General features: G+C 43.7%; 1 long non-coding RNA gene across 1 annotated transcript in view; it reads right to left on the bottom strand.

Annotated features, from left to right (window-relative positions):
• Positions 1-2127: 2127 nt before the first annotated feature.
• Positions 2128-20450, bottom strand: part of LOC138295757 (uncharacterized) — a 103306-nt gene continuing 84983 nt past the window's right edge. Inside the window, exons 2-3 of the long non-coding RNA XR_011203680.1 lie at positions 18931-19002; positions 2128-2288 (exon numbers count right to left, since the gene is read on the bottom strand). This is a non-coding gene — a long non-coding RNA (uncharacterized lncRNA). The remainder of the gene's footprint in view (positions 2289-18930; positions 19003-20450) is intronic.

Raw genomic sequence — 20450 nt, 5'->3', positions numbered from 1 at the left:
CAGTGGATTCCTGGACCTGAAGACCTGTGGAAGAAAGAGACCAAGTCCAAAAAGCACAAAATAGTCTACGGAGAACAGGAACCTCTGCTAACCCGGATGAAGGTGCAAAAGAAGAACCACCGGAGAAGAAGAACAGTCAGTACTGCACCCAAGAAGACGGATTCAGGTTCCTGGTAGGTGCAGATGATGTCCCACGCCGGATGGAAGATTGCAGTCTGGTTTGCGTCGCTGGGGTCTGCCAACAAGCATTGTCACAGGCAAAGCTCCCGGTTAGCGGAAAATGGCACTGCCTGGGTACCAGGGGGTCCTGGTGGACTCTACCCAGGAGGGAGAGTCAGAGGGGGCTCTCAGCAACTCAGAGAGACCACAGAAGACCAGTCAGAGTGCACAGGAATCCCACAGCACAGGGACAAAGGAGGTGCAAAAGGAGGCCCACGCAGCACTACGACAAAGGCTTCCACGCCACCAGAGAATCACTCAGGAAGATGTGCGTCGCAGGATAGAGTCCTGGGGGCCGGAGCTGCACAGTGCACGAAGAACTTTGTGGAAGGATGCCAACAAGCCTTGGCAACAGCAAAACACACGGTGTACGGGGGTACTGTCTTGCGTGGGAAGGCAAGCTCTTACCTCCACCAAAGTTGGATAGTAGGAGTAATTCTTCTTCAACAACATTCATTATGTCATCAGAAGCTCCAACCAACAAGAATAAATCTTTGTAATCATTAAAATCCTGGCTATACTGCACTTTCTTGAATGGATCCAGGATTATGATCCATTTCCAAAAAGAGCTGTAACTCATTTGCCCTGTTATATTCCTAGCTAGGACAGCATTCCACTTGCTTTTCAGTGTATCCCACTCAAGAATTACTCCTTTGTTCTTTTTGGTGGCCCACTATTAAAAATGATACTGAAATCTATGTGGCTTCTTGTCCTGTGTGCACACAAACCAAGATACCTCATACCAAACCAGCAGGACTGCTTCAGCCTTTAACCGTTCCTCCAGCGCCTTGGCATACTGTGTCTACCGATTTCCTGTGTTCATTACCATCCTCTATAGGAAATCATGTTATAATGGTAACAGTCGATTCATTCACTAAGGTGGTGCATTTTACAGCACTAAGGAAATTACCTTCTGATAAAGAATTGAGTCAAATCTTTATGCAGGTAATCTTTTGCCTTCATGGTCTACCTTAAGTTATTATCTCCGAAAGTGGCCCTCAATATGTTTTACGTTTTTGGAAGCATTTTTGCAAAATCCTGCACATGGATGTTGCCTTGTCATCTGGATTCCATCCCCAAACCAATGGACAAACAGAATGCCTAAAACAAGGGCTTGAACAATATTTATGCTGTTTTTCCAATGCTACACAAAGTAACTAGTCCATGTATCTACCAGTGGCTGAATTATTGTGTAACAATGCAGTACATGGCGCATCTAGAGTTACTCCTTTTTTTTGTTCTGATGGTTATCATCCTAAAAACTTTCCTACAGCTATCCGAGAATCATCTACACTCCCTGCTATCACTTTGTTTGCCCGACGACTCTGTAAAATCCAACAATTCATACATTCCAAACTCCTATCCATGAAACAACGTATGAAGAAAACCGCAGACATTAGACAGCATGTGGCACTGTCATATCAAGTACAAGACAAAGTCTGGCTTTCCTCTAAATATCTGCCTCTCCGTTTGTCCCAAATAAATTCAAACCCCGTTACTATGGACCATTCAAGATTCTTCAAGTAATAAATCCAGATTCCTTTCGTCTCCATTTACCTCAGACTTGGAAGATACATCCAGTTTTTCATGTGTCCCAATTGAAACCCTATGTACCTGATTCCTTTCACAGACAGCTCTCCTTCCCTCCTCCTCTCTTGGTCGATGATGAACCTGAATATGAGGTGCAGGAAATTTGTGATTTTAAAATGTTTTGAAAGACAGGCACAGCTGCCTAATCAGCTCTCCAATTGGACGATCAATCAGGTGAAAGTGTAACACCACTTTCACACAGAGATTTCACAACCTTGTGTAGGATATCAGCAGCCTCTTCAATATTTTGATTTGCATGAGTAGTGCATTGCACCGGCCTTCCTTAAGACTGAAGAAGAAAGTCTCTCATACGTTTTACTCCTCAGGTGAGCTTTGATATTATCCGCTGCCCTGTGTTCAATGTCAACAGTTGTTCGGCATGACTGCAGGTGAACTTTTTCATGCCTTTAAGGGACATGGCTTTAAATTCTGAATACTCCACACGTAATCATCAATGTCCTTACGTTTGAGGCCCATATCTATAAATGTAAAGATTCAACAATTAAGCTGCCATTGGGTTGATGTTTAAAATACTGTATATGACCAGGATGAAACACTCAGCCATTATCAGGACAGCAGAATCGGATGCAGATATGTAGAAATGTTACCTCCAAGAAATTGAAATATATCACTGTTGCTCATTGACATTTGTTAGTCTGTACATCTTTAGATGTGAATACTTTCATTTTATCTCCTTATCCCCTTTTTAGACTAATGGCAGGGATATGTTGGTCAAAACAACAAGCCCACAAATTCAACACTGGGTAGATTAATAATTAATTAGTTAGATAGCAAGGTAGTTTTCCACTCAAAATGGCTCGCTTTGGAAGATTCTAAAAATATGTCAAAGACTTTCAAGATAACTAATTTGGTTTCTGGATTTCGAAAGAACAGCTCAAATTGTAAACTTGTCGCATTTGCTCTCAGTTCAAAGGCAGAAGTCAGGTGTCAGACTTGTCTGACAACAAGCTGCTGCTTTTTTAACACAGAGTTTTGTGTTAATCTTTCATTTTGCTGATTGCAATAATCTAGGTATTTGCTGTCAGGGACATTTTAAGGAATTTGGGGGCCCTGGGTCAAACGTATTTTGTGGTCCTGTTCAGAACAGCTCTGACTTTATTATGATCAGGTTTCAGCTCTTTCATGCCCTCTTTGGCCATGTCACTCATGTCGCCCAAATCGTTAATGTGTTTACATCTAATATTCAGGGATAGTGATGTTTGTTTTCAGTATTGCACACAGCAGCAGCTCACTAATATTTCTGCACATAATCTATGTGACACCCTCCCATTCCTCATATGTGAACTTATATTTATGGATGGTGCATGCAACATAAACACATTTTTCCACAATTTGTTTCTAATATATTCTCACACATCACATATTAAAATAAATGAAAGGAAAACAATATTTTAAAATAATAAGTTAACGAAGTGTTCAAGGTCATCAGAGTAGGACTCTGCAGAACAGTGCTGGCTCTTTCAGGGTCCCCCTGAAAGGCTGAGGCCCTGGGCCCATGCCTTAAAATGTCTGTGTGCTGGAACTCTCTAAAAAACAGGGAAAAGGCTAGAAACTTCCCTAGAGGAGATTCTGCTTTGGGCACAATTCAGGGAGGCAAACATGAGGTGGGAGTGGTAAACTCTGTAATGTAAGATACCATGCAGCTCTTTGAGGGGATCTGCACCAGCACCCAGAGCCCGAGTTTCAAGGCGGCACAGAGAAGTGTGAATCAGGAGCGAAGGATCTCTCACCTCTCCGGTTACAGTGACCACACAAAGACCATTTGCCCACCATTGCCCCACACTACTGAGGCAATACAAATCTGAGTTTTAAGGCAGTGCAGAGAAGTGTGATTCATACTTTACAGTGACCATACAAAATACTATTTGCCCACCATTGTCCCATTAACAAAGAAGGAGGCAGGTTATTCCATCAACTCTGTACAAGGGGTACCCAGCCATTACCTGGAATATGCAGTTGTGTTTCAAAAACCAGAAAAGCCAGTTCTGCCACTGCATAGAGAATATGATTGTGCCATTCCTTTGGAACCTGGTACAGTTGTTACTTTTGGGAGAATGTACTCGCTTTCTGAGCCCGAAAAGAAGACGCTTAGGGAATATCTGGAGGAAAACTTACAGAGTGGGTTGATTACTCCCTCTTCTTCACCTGCTGGGGCTCCTCTCTTTTTTGTGCCAAAGAAGACAAAGGATCTACGTCCCTGTATAGACTTTCACTGGCTAAATAAAATCACCATACCATACCTTATAAAAGATATCCTAGAAGCTGTGAGAGGAGCAAAAAGGTTTACCAAGTTGAATCTCAGAGGAGCCTACCATCTTCTACGAATAAAAGAAGGTGATGAGTGGAAAAATGCCTTTCGATCTCCTTTTAATAGTCATCACTGATGCCTTAGAAAGGACAATAGGAGCCGTACTATTTCAAAGACAGGACGACAATGGATTAGAACATAAGTTTTTTTATCTGTTCTATGTATTAACTGATTCAGAATGCAATTACTCTGTTTTGGAATGAGAACTGCTCACCCTGAAAACAGCCTGTAACGAATGGAGACAGTTCCTTATGGGTACCAGAGAAGCCTTTGAAGTTAGAACAGATCATCAGAATTTACAGTGTCTTTGTAATTTTTAATGTTGAAACAGTCATCAAGCCCAGTGGGCCTTCTTTTTTAGTCAATTTGACTTCTACATTACCTATATCCCTGGATCACAGAACATTTTGGAAGATGCCTTATCACAACGTTATCCTGAAAGTGCCATTCTTCCTTCACAAAACATAATTTAACCAGACAAAATCATTGGGGTAGTACAATCCTTCCTTGATAAGCTGAAATCTGAGTATATGTCCCTCTCCAGAGAAGAAATGGATGACTTACATCTGCACCTGTGCGAGGATAAGGGATATGACTTTTTTTTAAAAACTTTATTTATGCTTTTATTCGATTCACATATAATCATTCAATTGCAGCCACATACAATGTATGTTGTCAAATAATACCAAAGTATGAGACAAGGAACGTTGACCTCCTCAATCCAATCTGGAGACATCCATCCATGAACTATACTAAAGGATCCCACCCTCATTTGTATAATTCACGGTCCATTCTCAATATATCAAGCAGGATTACCTGCTTCTGGCTATACCGTTTCTTTACCAATCAGATACTGCTTATAAATATCCCAGTGTTTCGCAGGTCTATTGGTTGGTGGGAGCAGTTCACTGTAGTTGTCTGTTTGCATATTACAGTACACCATCTCTCTGTGCCAGTCCTCCACTGTCAGAACTGGTCCGCGGTCCCACCTCATAGCAATACGTCTTTTAGCCAGCAGAAGCCCGATAGCTATAAATTTTTGAAATTTTATCGGCAGATGCCTGTCCTATCCCAAGAGTGCCATGATCCGTTCGCAGTCAAGCTGCTCTCCCACTATGGATTCCATTTCACAAATCACCGCGCTCCAGATGCGCCTCACTCCATCACAGGCCCAGGACATATTCAGGAATCCAGCCTGCTCCCTCCCACATCTAGGGCAATTCGTGTTCTCTCTTAATCCGTATCTATGGAGCCTAAAGGGGTGTAGTATACTCTATTTAAATACTTAAAATGTATAAGACGATGTCTGCCATTCAAGGAAATTGTACACGTTCTGGCACAGCAGTAGTGCCACTGTTCATCTGTCAATTGAACCAACCCCCAACTCTCTCCGCCACTCCAGCCGCGCATTTGATAGCTCATGGACACTTGAGTTCTGAATATGTGCATATAGACAGGAGACTAGACGCTGTGGTTGGTCATTTAATATCACTACTGAGAGAGCCTGTATGTCTGGGGGCTCTCGCATATTGTCTCCTAATAGCGTTGCCAACGCATGCCTCACTCCATGATACTGATATCGAAGTAGAGAGGTAGGATCGGCAACACGGCTCTCCAACAAGTCCCACCTTTTCAGAATGCCTTCCTCAAATAAATCGCCCATAGTGCTAATGCCCAGCTCATTCATAGCATGTACTAACTTTCGATCACACCAAAGCACAAGCCAGGTGCACCAGTCCAACGGCATATGTGGGGAATACAGTAGGACCAATCCCTGTCCGTGTAAAAGTTTATGCCAGGCACGAGTAACCGAGTTCAGGGAAGCAAATTCCTTATAGCATCTATTCAGGGTGTGGAACATCCTGCTCTGCAAGGGGACCGGTGAAGCCAACTCTCTCTCTATTTTTAGGTACGGGAAGTCGTCAGTCCCATGAATCCAAGCCTGTGCCACCGCAGCGTGCGCCGCCACACTGTAGACCTCCAGATCCAGGGCCCGAGATCTCCCAAATCATGTGGAAGAGTCAGGGTGCGCCACTTAACTTGCGGTTGCTTACCCGCCCAAGCTAATCTAGTAAGTAATGTTCTCAATGTGTTAAAATAGATTCTTGGTAGTACTATCGGGATGTTCTGATTTAGGAACAAAAATCACGGCAGCACCACCATTTTCATAAGTTCTATAAGCCCGACCAAAGATAATGGAAGCCTGATCCACCTCTCCACATCCCCCGTCAATCTCTGAAGCGCAGCATCAAAATTATCAGCTACTACTTTCTTTGGGTCTGTGTGTACCTTAATTCCTAGATATCTCACTCACTCCGTCTCCCACGCGAGAGGGAAACCCACATCCACCTGTGTTGTTACTGAGGTCAGGGGGAACATTATGGGCTTGCCCCAGTTGACCTTGAGCCCGGACAGTGCGCCATATCTAGTAACTTCGCGGAGGACTGGAGCAACATTTCGCTGCGGATCTTTAATATATAATAATGTGGTGTCCACATAAGTAGATAGCACAAGGGTATAATTTTGAAAATGAAGGCCGCGATGTCCATGATACTCTCTCAGGGCACACCCCAAGAGCTCTGCCACCAGCACGTATAGCAGGGGGGAAAGCGGACGTCCCTGTCCAGTGCCTCTCATGATCTTAAAAGCTTCTGTCATCACTCCATTTATTCGAACCCTGGCTAGTGGTTCCCCATACAATGTGGAAACCAGGCGCAAAAAAAGTCACCTACGCCGAACCACCGTAAGACTGCCCTCATGAAACCCCACTCCACTGAATCAAACGCCTTCACGGCATCTAAAAAACCGCTACCGCCTTTAGTTCTGGCTTGATAATCTGTGTCGTACCAAACAGAGTGCGGAGATTCATAGTCAGGTTGCAACTCCGAACGAACCCCGCCTGTTCGGCTTGATCAAGTGCGTCAGCACCCTGGCCAAGCGATCCGCAAAAATGTTAGCATAGATTTTAACATCTACGTTTAGTAGTGACAGTGGACGGTAGGATGAGCATTGCTCTGGGGGTTTCCCTGGCTTACCAAGGTGATTATCATTGCCTCCCTCATTGACGGGGCATAAGCCCCTCCACCACCATTTCCTCGTAAACTTCTTTCAGGTGTGGGAGTAACAAGTGTTTGTATGCTTTATAAGCGTACCGTCAGTCCTGGAGCCTTACCTTTGGCCATCCCCCCCCCCCCCAGCGCTTTCTCTATCTCTCCTGAGGTCAGTGGTGTCAGGGCTTCCCTATCTGTGTCTGTCAGCTGCGGCATCGTAATATGTGTGAGATAGTCCATCAGTGCCTCGGGTCCGGGTCTACCCTAGAGGTATATAAGGATTGATAGTATTCATGAAATCTGGCCACTATGAGTTCGGAGTCTCTAATCTCGCCTCCATCCTCTTCCTTTATTGCTATAATTGCGTTTTTGTCCCGATGGGGACGGACCAGATTCTCTAGGACTGAGCCAGGTCTATCACCCTCTCCATATATTTGAGCGGTTGCATATTTCTCCAGGTGTTGAATTTCCGCAAGGGCTACCTCCTGAAACTCTTGCAACTTAGCGTGGATGTGTCCTAATAAGGTACATCTGCAGTGACTTGGTGGTCCTGTTCAACTTGTGATAACTCTTGCTCCAACAGCTGTAAACACCCCCTATTGATCTTAGAACTCCAGCATGCTTAGCTATAGTGATCCCGCGGATATACACCTTAAATGTCTCCCATACTATGCCCACATTGGCCACTGAACTTTTGTTGATCTGGAAAAAGTCTTTGATCGCTGTGGCCAGTTCATCTCTAAAGACCGAGTCCAATAGTGAGAATGGGGGAAACCTCCACAAGAACGGCGGGGTCGGTATTGCGCTCAAAGTCAACAGTAGCGGGACCGGGGAGTGGCCGAGTACGTTCTAGGCCAAGGGGCTTCAGATAGCAATCTGCCAAGCAAACTACGGGAAACCAGCCACAAATCTATACGTTTGTATAAGTTGTGCGCAGCTGAGTAATGAGTCTAGCCACCTCCCTCTGGATGCCTATCTCTCCAGATGTCCACCAACCCCAGCTTAGCAGTCAAGTCTAGTATTGCCTTCGCCGCAGCTGCTGGTCTGCGGGACCCACCTCCCGACCTGTCTAATGGAGGGTTCAGTGTGCAATTAAAGTCTCCACACCATAGCTGTGGAAAACCTCCCCAGGAGTCCGCTCTAACTGCCAGATCACGGTAGAACTGTGGGTCATCATAGTTCGGACCATACAAGCCTATCAGTAAAAATGACAATGCACTCCCACTACAGTGTGCCACCACATACCGTCCCCCTGGATCCGCTGCCACCTCTCAGAGGCTGATGTCAGAAGTCCTTGAGGCCCAAATCGGTACCCCTCAGGAGTGTGAGGTGAAACCAGCCGCCAGAAACTGTCCCTGCATCCTCCTCGGAGTGAGCATAGGGCTATCCAGAGCCAGGTGTGCCTTTTGTAAAATAGCAATGTTTACTTTATGTCTATGTAAGTATGCCACTATCTTACGAGTCTTTCGGGCATCATTGAGAACTTGCACATTCCAGCTAACTAGTCTGATCTTCCTAGAGCTCTTATGTGTATCTGGATATAAGTGAGTTTGGGTCATCCGTTATAATAGGACTTCAACACTGTGTCCACCCTTCCTATGTCATGTATCTGCAATCATACTCCTCGAAGCATAGATATTAATGCAAACAAAATTCCTCCAACAACCCCACTGCGGCCCCACCCCTCACCCACAATAGGCAATACCCCAACCTGCCCATCTGATTATTCCCCCAAGAAACATCCCCCCACCCTCTCCAACGTAATCTATCCCTATGATAACTATAGGCGGTGCACACACGTAGGCGAATGTTACCTGGCCATGTTGTATTTCACTGATGTGCCGGTAACCTATACATTGTTGCAAACAAACCACTCCCAATGTATATATTGCATGTAAATCTAATAATAAACACACAGTCCTCATATATCTTCCCCTCTGCAGTACAATACCAAATTTGACAGTTTCAGTCTCTAAAGTGCAGTCAGTGATTAAGGGTTAATCAGAGTGTTTCCACTATATTAGTGGCTCAGGCACTTTTCCAGGGTTGTAAACTCACGACCAATAGCCCATCTCCAGTTGGCTAGGAATCTGCGTCATCGACACCGCTGCTCCCTTTACCTGCCGCTCTGCGTTTCACAAACTGATCCAGTTTTTTGTGGTCCGTGAAAAATATTGGGCTTCCGTCCACTTCTACTCTTAATTTAGCTGGGTACAGCATTCTGCTTTCCAGGCGCAAGTTTCTTAGTTGTTTCTTCCCTGCAATAAACTGTCTCCTCGCCTCCTGCACCTGTATCGTGAAGTCCGGGTACAGCAAGACTGTCATTCCTTCATATTGCAAAGTTTTCAGTTCCCTGGCGCTGCGCAAGGCAGCATCACGATCTCTATAGTTCAACAGTTTCGCTATAATAGGATGAGGAGAGGCCCCCGGAAGCGGCCGGGCCGCCAAGGATCGGTGCGCTCGCTCCACGACGAACAGGTCACGAAAAGTAGCACGCCCCAATAGTTGCACCAGTAACTGTTCATTGAAGCCCTCCATACTGTCAATCACGGTGGACTCTGCAACTCCCACTATGTGTAGGTTATTTCTCCGGGAACGGGCTTCTAGGTCGTCTACCTTGCGGCGTAAGAAGCTTAATTCTTTGTTTAGTTTTACTTGGTTGGTAGCTCGCTCTGTCTGACCATCCTCCACCTCAGATACCCTCCTATCTGATTGATCCAGACACTCTGCATGTTTGTTAAGGCTTTCTGTCATTCTATCCATGCTGTATGAGAGTGAGACTTTCTTGCCATCTATCTGGGTTAAGCTATGTTGCATTGCCACCAAAATTTGAAGCAAGTCTTGTTCCTCACCTGAGGCTACATCAGGACCCTTCTCTGGCCCTAACTCAGCTACATCTCCTGCGGGACTGCTCGTTTTGCACCGTTTGAACTACAGCTTGGCCTAGTTCCTCTCTGTCTTGCCGATTTTGTGTTTTTTTGAGGACTCCTAGTTTACACAGGTCAGGCGGCCCTAGGGCACAAAAGGTATACTTCAGCTGTATTAGCACAACAATCGCCAACCAAGGATGAGAATGCCTAGGGGCATATAAACTTGCCTCTGTTGCTTGGTTTTTCACAATCCAATCTCAACTTTCTTCGGCCGCCGTGTGGGTTGTTGCCCGCGACGAGGTCGGCAGCCGTGGACTGGGCGTTGAGGATCACCGCGTTCAATGCGTGGCACAGATGACTGCCGCAGAGCGCCCCTGCCGCCCGCAGCCCTTTACTCACCTGTTGTCCTGATCCTGGAGGCCTTCTTCCCCCTCTTTTGCTTCTGCTGCAGGGCCGAGTTTTCTCCTTCCCGGGATTCTGTTCTCTTCCCTGCATGCATGAGTCTCCTTTTTCTTCTGTTTCCAAAATGGTGCCTTTTTCCTGCTTTTTCCTATGGCTTCTTCCCAATTCAAGATGGCATTCTTTCTTCTTCCTGCATGTCACTTCCTGTTCATTAGTATATAAGGAGACAGATTCTTGCCCTTCTTGCGATGCAACACTTCCTTTAATGGTGGTTCTCGATCTGGCTTGCCATCCTTTTGGAGTCCATTTTTCCTGCTTATTTTTTCCCCATCCTGTTAAGTTGCAGCCCTTGAAGTCCTGGTATCCTGACTTATTCCTTTTTCTGTTCCAGGAAGTTCCTGATAAAGAGGTTTCTTTCCCCTTGGGGTTTTTCCTCTGGGACTCTGTAGGAAAGTGATAATAATAGAGGGACACAAGTGTCTTTGATATAGTAGTTTATTAAGGTAAATACGAGTTTTACAGTCTCTAAATCATTTATCCTTGGCCTGTTTTTGCTCTCCGTCTTTCCTTCTCCTTTTATCTTCAGGTTTTCTCTCTTTGTTCTTCTTTTATCCAGAGGGCGACTCAGGAGGAGCATGTAAAGAAAGAAGAACACATAAAGGTTGGTATGTATGTTCTCCTTTGTTTTACTTTCCTTCTTTCCCCTCACTGTTTCGGACTCTTTCTTCCTACCTCTTTGCTTCTTTTCTTTTCTTGTACTGTTATTTTCGATTCCCTCTCTGCTATAGTCCTCCTCTCTATCTTGTAGCCTTCCTTATTTTCCTGCTTTGCTTCTTTCTCTTTATCTTCCCTTTTCTTTCTGTTTTTAGTTTATTTTCCTTTCTTTAGCGGAGTTTCTTTCCGTCGTGTTCTATTTCCTGAGCTTGATTTCCTAATTTTCTCACAATGTCACAATGCACAAAAATGACGAATATATATATATATATAAACTGAAATCTCAGAGAGAGCATAACCTGCTTTTTCCTTTTCTCTTTTGTTTTGTTTTTCTTTTATCTCTGTCCACACAGCATATGTATAATATAACAGAAATGAATAAAGGAAAAGAAAAACAAGCTTTGTCTGCGTAAGAAGAAGCTCACTTTATGTTTGTATCAGCCCCTTTTTCTGTATCCGTCGTTTAAATACAGAAGGGAAAACAAAAAAAATAAAAATTAAGACAAACGTCCCTCCCTCCCTCCCCCCACTGTCGCGCCGCGTGGTGCGGCGCGAGCCGAATGTTCGGCACAAGCCGGGCGTTCGGCTGGGGCCGCACAGCGCGTTTCTAAAACGCGGCGCGCCCCCAGCCTTTCATGCACTTTTCGAGGCCCCAGGCATTGCATGGGGCCTCGCTCTGTCGTTTTCCACCGCCTTGCTGGGGTCTCTTGACCCCTCTTACCTGTTCTTCTTTCTTCTTTCTTGTCCTCTTTCTTTTCTTCTTTCTTGGGTCTTTTTGTTGTACTTTTTTTATGTCTTCTTCCCTTCCCAGGTTACCTTTCTTTTCCCAGCATTCATTGTTCCCTATTCTCTATGGTTTCTATTCTGTTTTGTTCTATGTACCTCTCCCTGTCTAATATGGTGTCCTTTTACTTCCTGTGGGTCACTTCCTGTCTTTTGGTATATAAGGGCTGTGTTTTCTTAATTTCCTTGCGCTGCAACACTTTCTGCTCAGTTAGTGTCTTCGCTCCTGATTTCCTCTCCTGTAGGTTCTGGATTTCAGCATTCTGTGTTTCCTGACTTTTGCTCCTTTTGGATTCTAGTTTGTTTGTTCTTGTTTTTTCCAGGAATCTTCCTGTTGGAGGTTTTTCCCCTTTTTCTAAGGGGTTTTTTCCTCTGGCGCTATTTTCTGAAGGGCACGGTCTGTTCTTGGCGTCTCCATTGCCTACAGCACCGTGGCTACCAGAAAGAGTCGCCCCTTTTTGGGCCAAAGCCGAACATTGAAGATCCACGCCACCCGGTCTGCAAATTCCAGGCGCAAGCAGCACGTGAGTCGTGACACCCACCTCCTTTTCGGTACCTGGTTAAGCCACGCTCTTCCTAGAGCGTGGCCGGCTTCAGCGTCCTACTGCCTCCTGTTCGTCACCTCTGAGGCTTGTCTCCGGCGTTGTCTTTTCCTCCCTCAGCATCACGGTTGGCTCTTCCGTGGTCGTCTGGTTATGCGTTCCCTGTTCCTCTTCCTCAGGGGCTTTAAAGTTCCCCGCACTATCCCGCTTCTCGGCGTTCCTCCGCACCGAGAAAAACACTTCCTGGTTGGGGAAGAAAGCACCGGAAATACCCCCGGGGCCTCGAGGGTCAGCAGACTTACCCCCTGGGCATCTGAGGGTTGTGTCCACAGAGGATGCCCTGCTACAGTCACTTCCCCTAGACAGTGGCTGTTTGGGCCACAGGTCAGAAGGATAACGGGAAAGGTAGTCAGCGTTGGACAGGAGTGAGCCAGGCGACTGCCGAATATGAAAGAAAAAGGATTGAAGGGATAAAAACCAACGGAGCACCCGAGCATTAGAGTCCTTATGGCGCGCCAACCAGGTCAAGGGCGCCTGGTCAGTAAGTAACGTAAAGGTCCGCCAAATAATAACGCAAGGACTCGACAACCCATTTGATCGCCAGACATTCTTTATCAAGGGTAGGGTAATACCTCTCCCGGGGTAAAAGCTTGCAACTTAGGAAGACTATAGGATGATAGAGCCCATTCTCATCAGCCTGAGAAAGGACAGCCCCTAGCCCCTGATCCGAGGCATCTGTTTGGACCTGAAAAGGGTTCTGAAAATCAGGGCTACACTACACCGGCTTGATAGCCAGGAGATGTTTCAAGTGCTCGAAGCAGGCTTTCTCTATATCTGTGAGATGTGTAATTTGATTGGCTTTGTTTTTTTCCAACAGGGCAGTGAGGCGGGCTGCTATTTCTGAAAAATGAGGAATGAATCGCTGGTAGTATCCTACCATCCCTAAGAAGGCTCTAATATCATTTTTTATCCGGGGGAGGGGAATTTGTGTGATGGCCTGCACCTTCTCAAGTTGAGGTTTCACTACTCCATGTCCAATTACATACCCCAGGTAATTAATGGTCTCATATCCAATCTTACATTTATCTGGATTCGCTGTAAGACCGGCATCTCTAAGGGCATGTAATATGTTGGTCAAGTGGGCGGTATGCTCCTCCCAAGAAGTACTATAAATGATGATGTCATCTAAGTAGGCTGCTGCATAATTTTGAAAGGGTCAGAGCACCAGGTCTATTAATCGTTGGAAGGTGCGCTATGTAGGCCAAAAGAAAGGACTTTAAATTGATGAAGACCGGAGGGGGTGGCAAATGCAGTTTTCTCTTTATCTTCTTCTTTTAGGGATATTTGCCAATAACCTTTGGTGAGGTCTAGTGTGGTCATATATCTGGCTTTCCCTAAGCGTTCCAGTAGATCATCAATTCTAGGCATTGGGTAAGTATCAAAATGAGAAAGAGCTTTCAATTGTCGAAAATCAATGCAAAATCTAATCGTTCTGTCCGGCTTTGGAACCAGAATAATGGGAGAACACCAAGGACTGGAGGACCGTTCAATGATACCTGCCTGTAACATCTCTTCTACCTCCTATTCTACCAGCTTCCGTCTTGCTTCGGGTATTTGATACAGTCTTTGTCTGGCTACCTTGTCTCCTATTGTTCATATGTGATAGTGTATTAAATGTGTTTTGCCAGGGGTTTTGAGAAAACATCTAAATTATTATTGACTAACATAGACAGTTGTGAACTCTGAAGGGGTCAGAGAGAAGCACCGAACTGAGGCCAACATTTTGTTGTTTTATTTTGTGCCTCTAAGGGGTATAGTGGTAGGTCGTCCATGGTGCCAGTACTATCATATAGAATACGGCGGGAATCATCTGTTTTATGCCATTATTTTAACAGATTGATGTGGTATATTTGTTCTCTGCCAGTAGCTGTGGGTATTTCTATCATATAAGTAACAGGAGTGACTTGTTCTAAAGATACCATATGTGCCTTGCCAATGGGCCACAAGCTTATTCTCTGTAGTAGGTAACAATACTAATACCTTCTGTCCTACGTTTAGAGTTTTAGGTCTACTGGTTTTGTCAAAATATTTCTTTTGTTTTTCTTGTGCATCTCTTAGAGACGTGTGAGTCGCTTCCCACACTTTGTGCAGGGTCTCTTTTAAGTCCTTCGCATAGGATAGAACATCTTTGCCTTCTTCATCTACCTCTTCCTATTGCTCTACAAGCATGTCTAATAAGGTGCAGGGTTGACAACCAAAAAGGAGCTCAAAGGGACTATGGCCTGTGGATGATTGGATGTGTGTATGGAGAGCATAGAGAACGAGGGGCAATTTTTCCCCCCAGTTCTTTCCTGACCCATTAATGGTTTTCTGAAGGAGATTATTAATTGTTTTATTGTAGCGTTCAACTAGTCCATCAGTTTGGGGGTGGTAAACGGATGTTCGCATCTGCCAGATTCCCAATATTTGACAAACTTCTGACATTAAGCGGGACATGAAGGGGGTCCCCTGGTCTGTAAGTATCTCTTTGGGAAATCCTACTCGAGAAAAGAATGCTACCATAGCCTGGGCTATCGTTTTTGTGGTCATACTAGCAATGGGAATGGCCTCAGGCTATCTGGTGGCATAATCTACCAAAACTAGTGAGTATTGGTGTCCTTTTACTGATGGAGTTAACGGGCCTACCAAATCCATACCAACTCGTGTGAATGGCACTTCTATTATGGGAAGAGGTTGGAGTGGAACTTTATATTCATTAGAGGGATTAATGAGTTGGCATCTGTGACAGGCCTGGCAATGCTTCCTAATATCCCTGTATACCTGAGGCCAATAAAATCTTTTTGTTATGGACTCCTCTGTTTTTTTCTCGACCGAGGTGTCTTTATCACCACGCGCTAAGTGCAGTACTTGATCACTTGGAAAATGTTATGTCATAGCACTAAGGCCTTATTTATTGTGAAAATCATGTGTTAAAGGCAAGAGGCTTTATAGGTGGATTTTTATTATATTGTGCTACATAAAGCCTTTAGGTAGTTATTTTATTACATGGAATCTCACAGATTACCGTGCTAGGCAAGGTTTTTGGAATTGGTGATCCACCACAAAAACATGGGGACAGACCATTTGCACTACGGTTATCCATATAATATAATAAGATTTATATTGTTTTCACAACTCCATATTGTATATATTTTTTATTATATTACAGCACAACTGATAGTTGCCTTGTGGGAAGGGTTATGACCAGTGCTCCCTCTAATTATTTTAGTGTTTGTGCGGCAGTGACTTGTTTTTGTGCACACATTTTGGGTTTGTGTGCAGAACTGAGTGAAACCATAAAAAATGATGCTACTTTCTATTGAGACTAGAAGAGACACGTGCCCAAACATTTAAAAATTAAGTAGTGAACTGAAATAAGTCTGGCTTTAATGTGTTGCACACTGCACGTATACAGGCACACCATTTATCCTGCACTGGCAATACACTCTGAGAACTTGGCCCCAGGCATAATACTCACTCTGCACTCACAGCACCTCACTAAATAAGTTAGCTTGACTAGAACACTGTTTTCTCTGAAGATCTTGGCCTTTTATATTCATTCTATTTCAAATATAAACATGGTTTTACCAAAACAGCTTATTCATTTGCTGTGCTTTTATCATAGAAGTTGTAGTATCTGCCCAAATGTTCCCCGTTTTTCCACTTGCAGAGTGTGTAAATCTTATGGGCTGCTGATGCATTTTCAAAAACAGCTCCTCCAAGCATTGTGGTAGGGTGAAGGAGTCACAACTTAAACAATAAAAGTCAGAAGGGCGGGAGGGAAAATATCAGGGCCCTCTCTGTGACTTCATTAACAGCTCATAGCAAGCTCTTCTCCTGTCAGCAGGAGATCCTTTTGTTTTGAGCGCTCCTTAAAGCCCCCTGCACGGTGAAAATTCACACCCTGAATGGCCACCCAGGCGTACAGCTTAGAGGGAACACTGCTTATGACTATTAGGGTGACAAGCCAAAAATAAAGGTTAAAGGTCTGATGGTTTATAATGACAAATTATAGTTAAGGCAGTACACCTGACATATTGATAGTAAAAAAACAGCATATGTTAAAGTTAATAGGCATTTAAGGGTAGATTGTCATTACTCTGTAATAAAGCAGATCTTTTGTTACATCTCATAGATTACCATAGTAGGCATGGGTTTGGCTGCTGGTTACTCCCTTTGATAAAGCATGGTTAGTGAAGATTGCCACTCTCAGAATCCCTTTTAGGCTCTCTTACGAGGGAAAGTATTTTTGTTTTCCAAATGTTCTGTATACTATGTAATTTTAAGACTATATGCCTGATGGTTGCCTTGTGGGACTGTTTAATCTCAGTGCAGGAGCCCTCAGTAGGTTATGATGACAAGCCAAGTTCACTAGCAGAAATATACCCGATGCCATAGGTCTGATCTGTTTATTATGAAAAGTTATGATAAACACAGTGGGACTAACATTTCAATTGTGAAAAGCACATGTTAAAGGCAATAGGCATTTAGGGTAGAGAGTTTTTTTAAAAACATATTAAAGCCTGTATATAGGTATTTTGTTACATAAAATGCCACAGATGCCTCTTTAGGGAAGGATTTCAGTGTTGGTTATTATCCTAGTGGGAGAAGACAAGACTTGCATTGTAATCATCCTTGCTAGAATCTCTTCATAGTTGTTTGCCAGGCTCTTGCAATATAAAAATATCATGAAATATTTCATACATCAAGCTACACAGAGGACCTTGGGTCTTCTCTGTTCTGCCATTTATAATCTGCTTTTATCGATGGCAGCTTACTGCATTTGGTAATGGTTCATCCACCAGTCATTGGCTGTCTTGCCCAGCAAATTATGACATTTTCTGATCACATGTGTACATTCACCTGACAGTGAGTGTGCTTCAGTGTCAAGGATGGCTGGTCAGTCCTTTAGTTTTCAGTTTTCTCCTTTTACAGTTCTCTTTTCATTTCTTTGCTTCTCCTCTTTTTATTTTATTATTTTAAGGTTTCTTAAAAGGATATTACAGATCTCTAAGTAGTGCTAATGGGTCACTTGCTTGCCACTCATTTCATCTGCAGTTTGCTGCATCCACATCGCTTCTTCCTCAAAACCAGAAGACCATTATGTAATGCTGTTGTCCACTGTGTATCATTTTTTTACCACTTCAAGATGGCCAACACATTGGTTTCACATGTGGCGGGTATGTTTTAACTTTAACCCAACAATAGACTTTTGGCAATACCCCTGCAAGACAGTTATCCACCGCTATGTTTAGTTTTGTTTCATTATTGCAGCCATATATCCACCGTGTTTAGATGACAGCATGTTATTTTTTTTATACATGTATTATTTTAATTTACCTTGTATATGTTTTTGAGTTTGTGTGTTTTATTGCAGTTGTGTCAGACAGTGAAAACAAGAATGAACTAGTAGATGGATAAATGCATAAATGCATAAATGATGACTGATTGGTGATGATTGATTGTGTGAGTGCCTAAATCCATCATTGACATAAAAAGCACTTTCATGCATAAGCCAGACCTATTGGTATTGTCAATGCTTTCATAGGATGAGGTTGACACATATAAGAGGTTGAAGAGCTGTCTGTACTAACATTTCATTCCTCTGACAAATGTAGACTATGAACTGCATATTTTTAAGTGGACTAGATAAACTCAAAGAAATTGGATGCTTTGGTCGCCAAATTCAAGGCGTGCATGGAAGTCTATGATTATAATACATGCAAAAGCAAAAAGTCACTCAAGTTGCAAGAAATGCCTGTTGCTCAAGAACCAGTGTAATTAATCTCTTTAAACAAGAAGACCATTTTCAGAGTGAACCCAGCACAAGGTCTTACAAGCCTCACTCCTCATTTGTCCCCCTTGACAAGACACCTAGAAAAACTCAAAAGTCAAGACGCAGGGGTGTTATTCCCCAGTTATAATCTCTCTTAAGTCCTCAGGTAAGTTAAGGCTGTAAATTGATGTTATGAGCTTGAATGGGCTCATACAGGTAGCTAGTTATCCATTACCTAGCATCCACGAGCCCATTGTACTCCTGGGCGGGGTTTCACTGTGCTGTCTGCTCTAGATAAGTAAATATGCATCATCAAATAGAAATAAAAGAGGAGTCAAACCATCTCACAGGCTTTATAATGCCTGAAGGAGCATTCCAATATAAAAATAAGCCTTTTGGGTTAGCTATTGTGGCATTCGGAACCCAGAGGTTTATGTACAAATTGGTTGACAACCAAAAAGGGTCTACTGCGTTTCAAGATGATATTTTAATGTTTGGAAAAGAACAAAAGTAGCATGATAACAATATTAAGGCATTTTTGTGTATTATAGAGAAGAACATCTTACTCTGAATTTAAGTAAATAAAAATTTAGACAAAATTTGGCAGCGTACTTACGAGACACAATTTCTGGTAACAGGACTGAACTGTAGAAGAGTCTTGAGCGTGCCATTTTGAAAGCACAAAAACCTGAATGCAAAGAACAACAGATTTCATTCATAGGTCTTGCTAAATTTTACTTGCAAATTGTGAAATATTTTGCAAGCGAAAAGCTAAAAAACAATGCAACATTTGCATGGGGTCATGAGCAACAAGATGTTTTCATGTGCATCAAACATGGTAATGCTCCATGTCTGAAGCCATTCCTCACGACCTGTACAAAGAACAGGAGAATAGGGAGACAGAGACGGATAAGGTGGTAGGTAAGGAGGACTGGTCTGTTATGGGTGGGACGTCATAGGCAAAAGTGGGGCTTCCTAGTTGTAGGCAGAGAGGGTTCTCAAGTATTTAATGAGGAACAGCCAACCAGAAGGAAGGTAAGGTCTTTCAGAGTAGATACAAAAGAGGCACCAGGGAAAGAGAAGCCTCACAACTTTCTTTGGATGCAGGGTTATGACTGCCGATAGTACTCAGTCACCATTTGGCATCCCTGTACTTTATTATTTTCTGCCCTTTTCCCTGGTTCCTACTTTAGCACAACGAAAGGCTTGACGATCAGAGAAGGTAGAAGTATAAGAAGTAGGAAGACCCCACGACCACTAATATTCCACCACCAATTTTCCAAGTTGAAGGAAAAAAGGAGGAACCTGCATAAACTGGGTCAATGAAGATGATACTCCCTAAAGCAGCAAAAGAAAGAAGAGGAGAAAAGCTGTGTTTTTGTTGTGGTAAAGGAAGGGCATTTGGTGTGAAAATGTCCTCTGCTACCAGGAAATTAATAAGACTTCTCAACAGGCAAACCCTAACAGTGCCTTTTCCTTAAAAAAAAAAAACAGTTTGCCACTAATTCAACACATGTTCACATTTTTTGTTATCATTCCTACACCTAAGGGCCCTTTGAGAGTTCCTGTGCTTATTGATGGAAGAGTCAGAATGGTTTTTCAATTCCACCTTTTGTATGAAACAAAACATTCCATTACCAAAGAAAACCATGGCTGAGGCAATCCTGGGTATTGATAGGCAACATCTAATTTCACGAGATGATTGCTAGGAATCCCAGCCCATAGTGATGGCATTAGACATATAGGCCCTCATTACAACATTGGCGGTAAATCCTACTTACTGCCGTGCAGAAGACCCCCAACACACTGCTGCAGCGGCGGAATTCCGCTACAGCTATTACGACCCACAGCTCGGAATCTGCCAAATTCTAGACACCCACACAAGTCCGCCACAGCAAAGGTCAGTGATAAACTGGCGATAACAAAACCTCCACCGTCACGCCAACAGGAATACGCCCACACTATCACGACCCACAAATCCATGCGGCAGTCTTTCAACCGTGGTATTCCATTGGCGGTACACACCGCCGCGCTCAAAATACACACACATTTGCAAAACACAACCACATTGGACAAATCGAAATACACACACCTGATACACATACACACACCACTCCCACACACCCAATACAATAT

The sequence above is a fragment of the Pleurodeles waltl genome, chromosome 5 (assembly GCF_031143425.1).
Source record: "Pleurodeles waltl isolate 20211129_DDA chromosome 5, aPleWal1.hap1.20221129, whole genome shotgun sequence".
NCBI classification, from domain to species: Eukaryota; Metazoa; Chordata; class Amphibia; order Caudata; family Salamandridae; genus Pleurodeles; species Pleurodeles waltl.
This window is presented reverse-complemented; position numbering and strand designations above follow the sequence as displayed.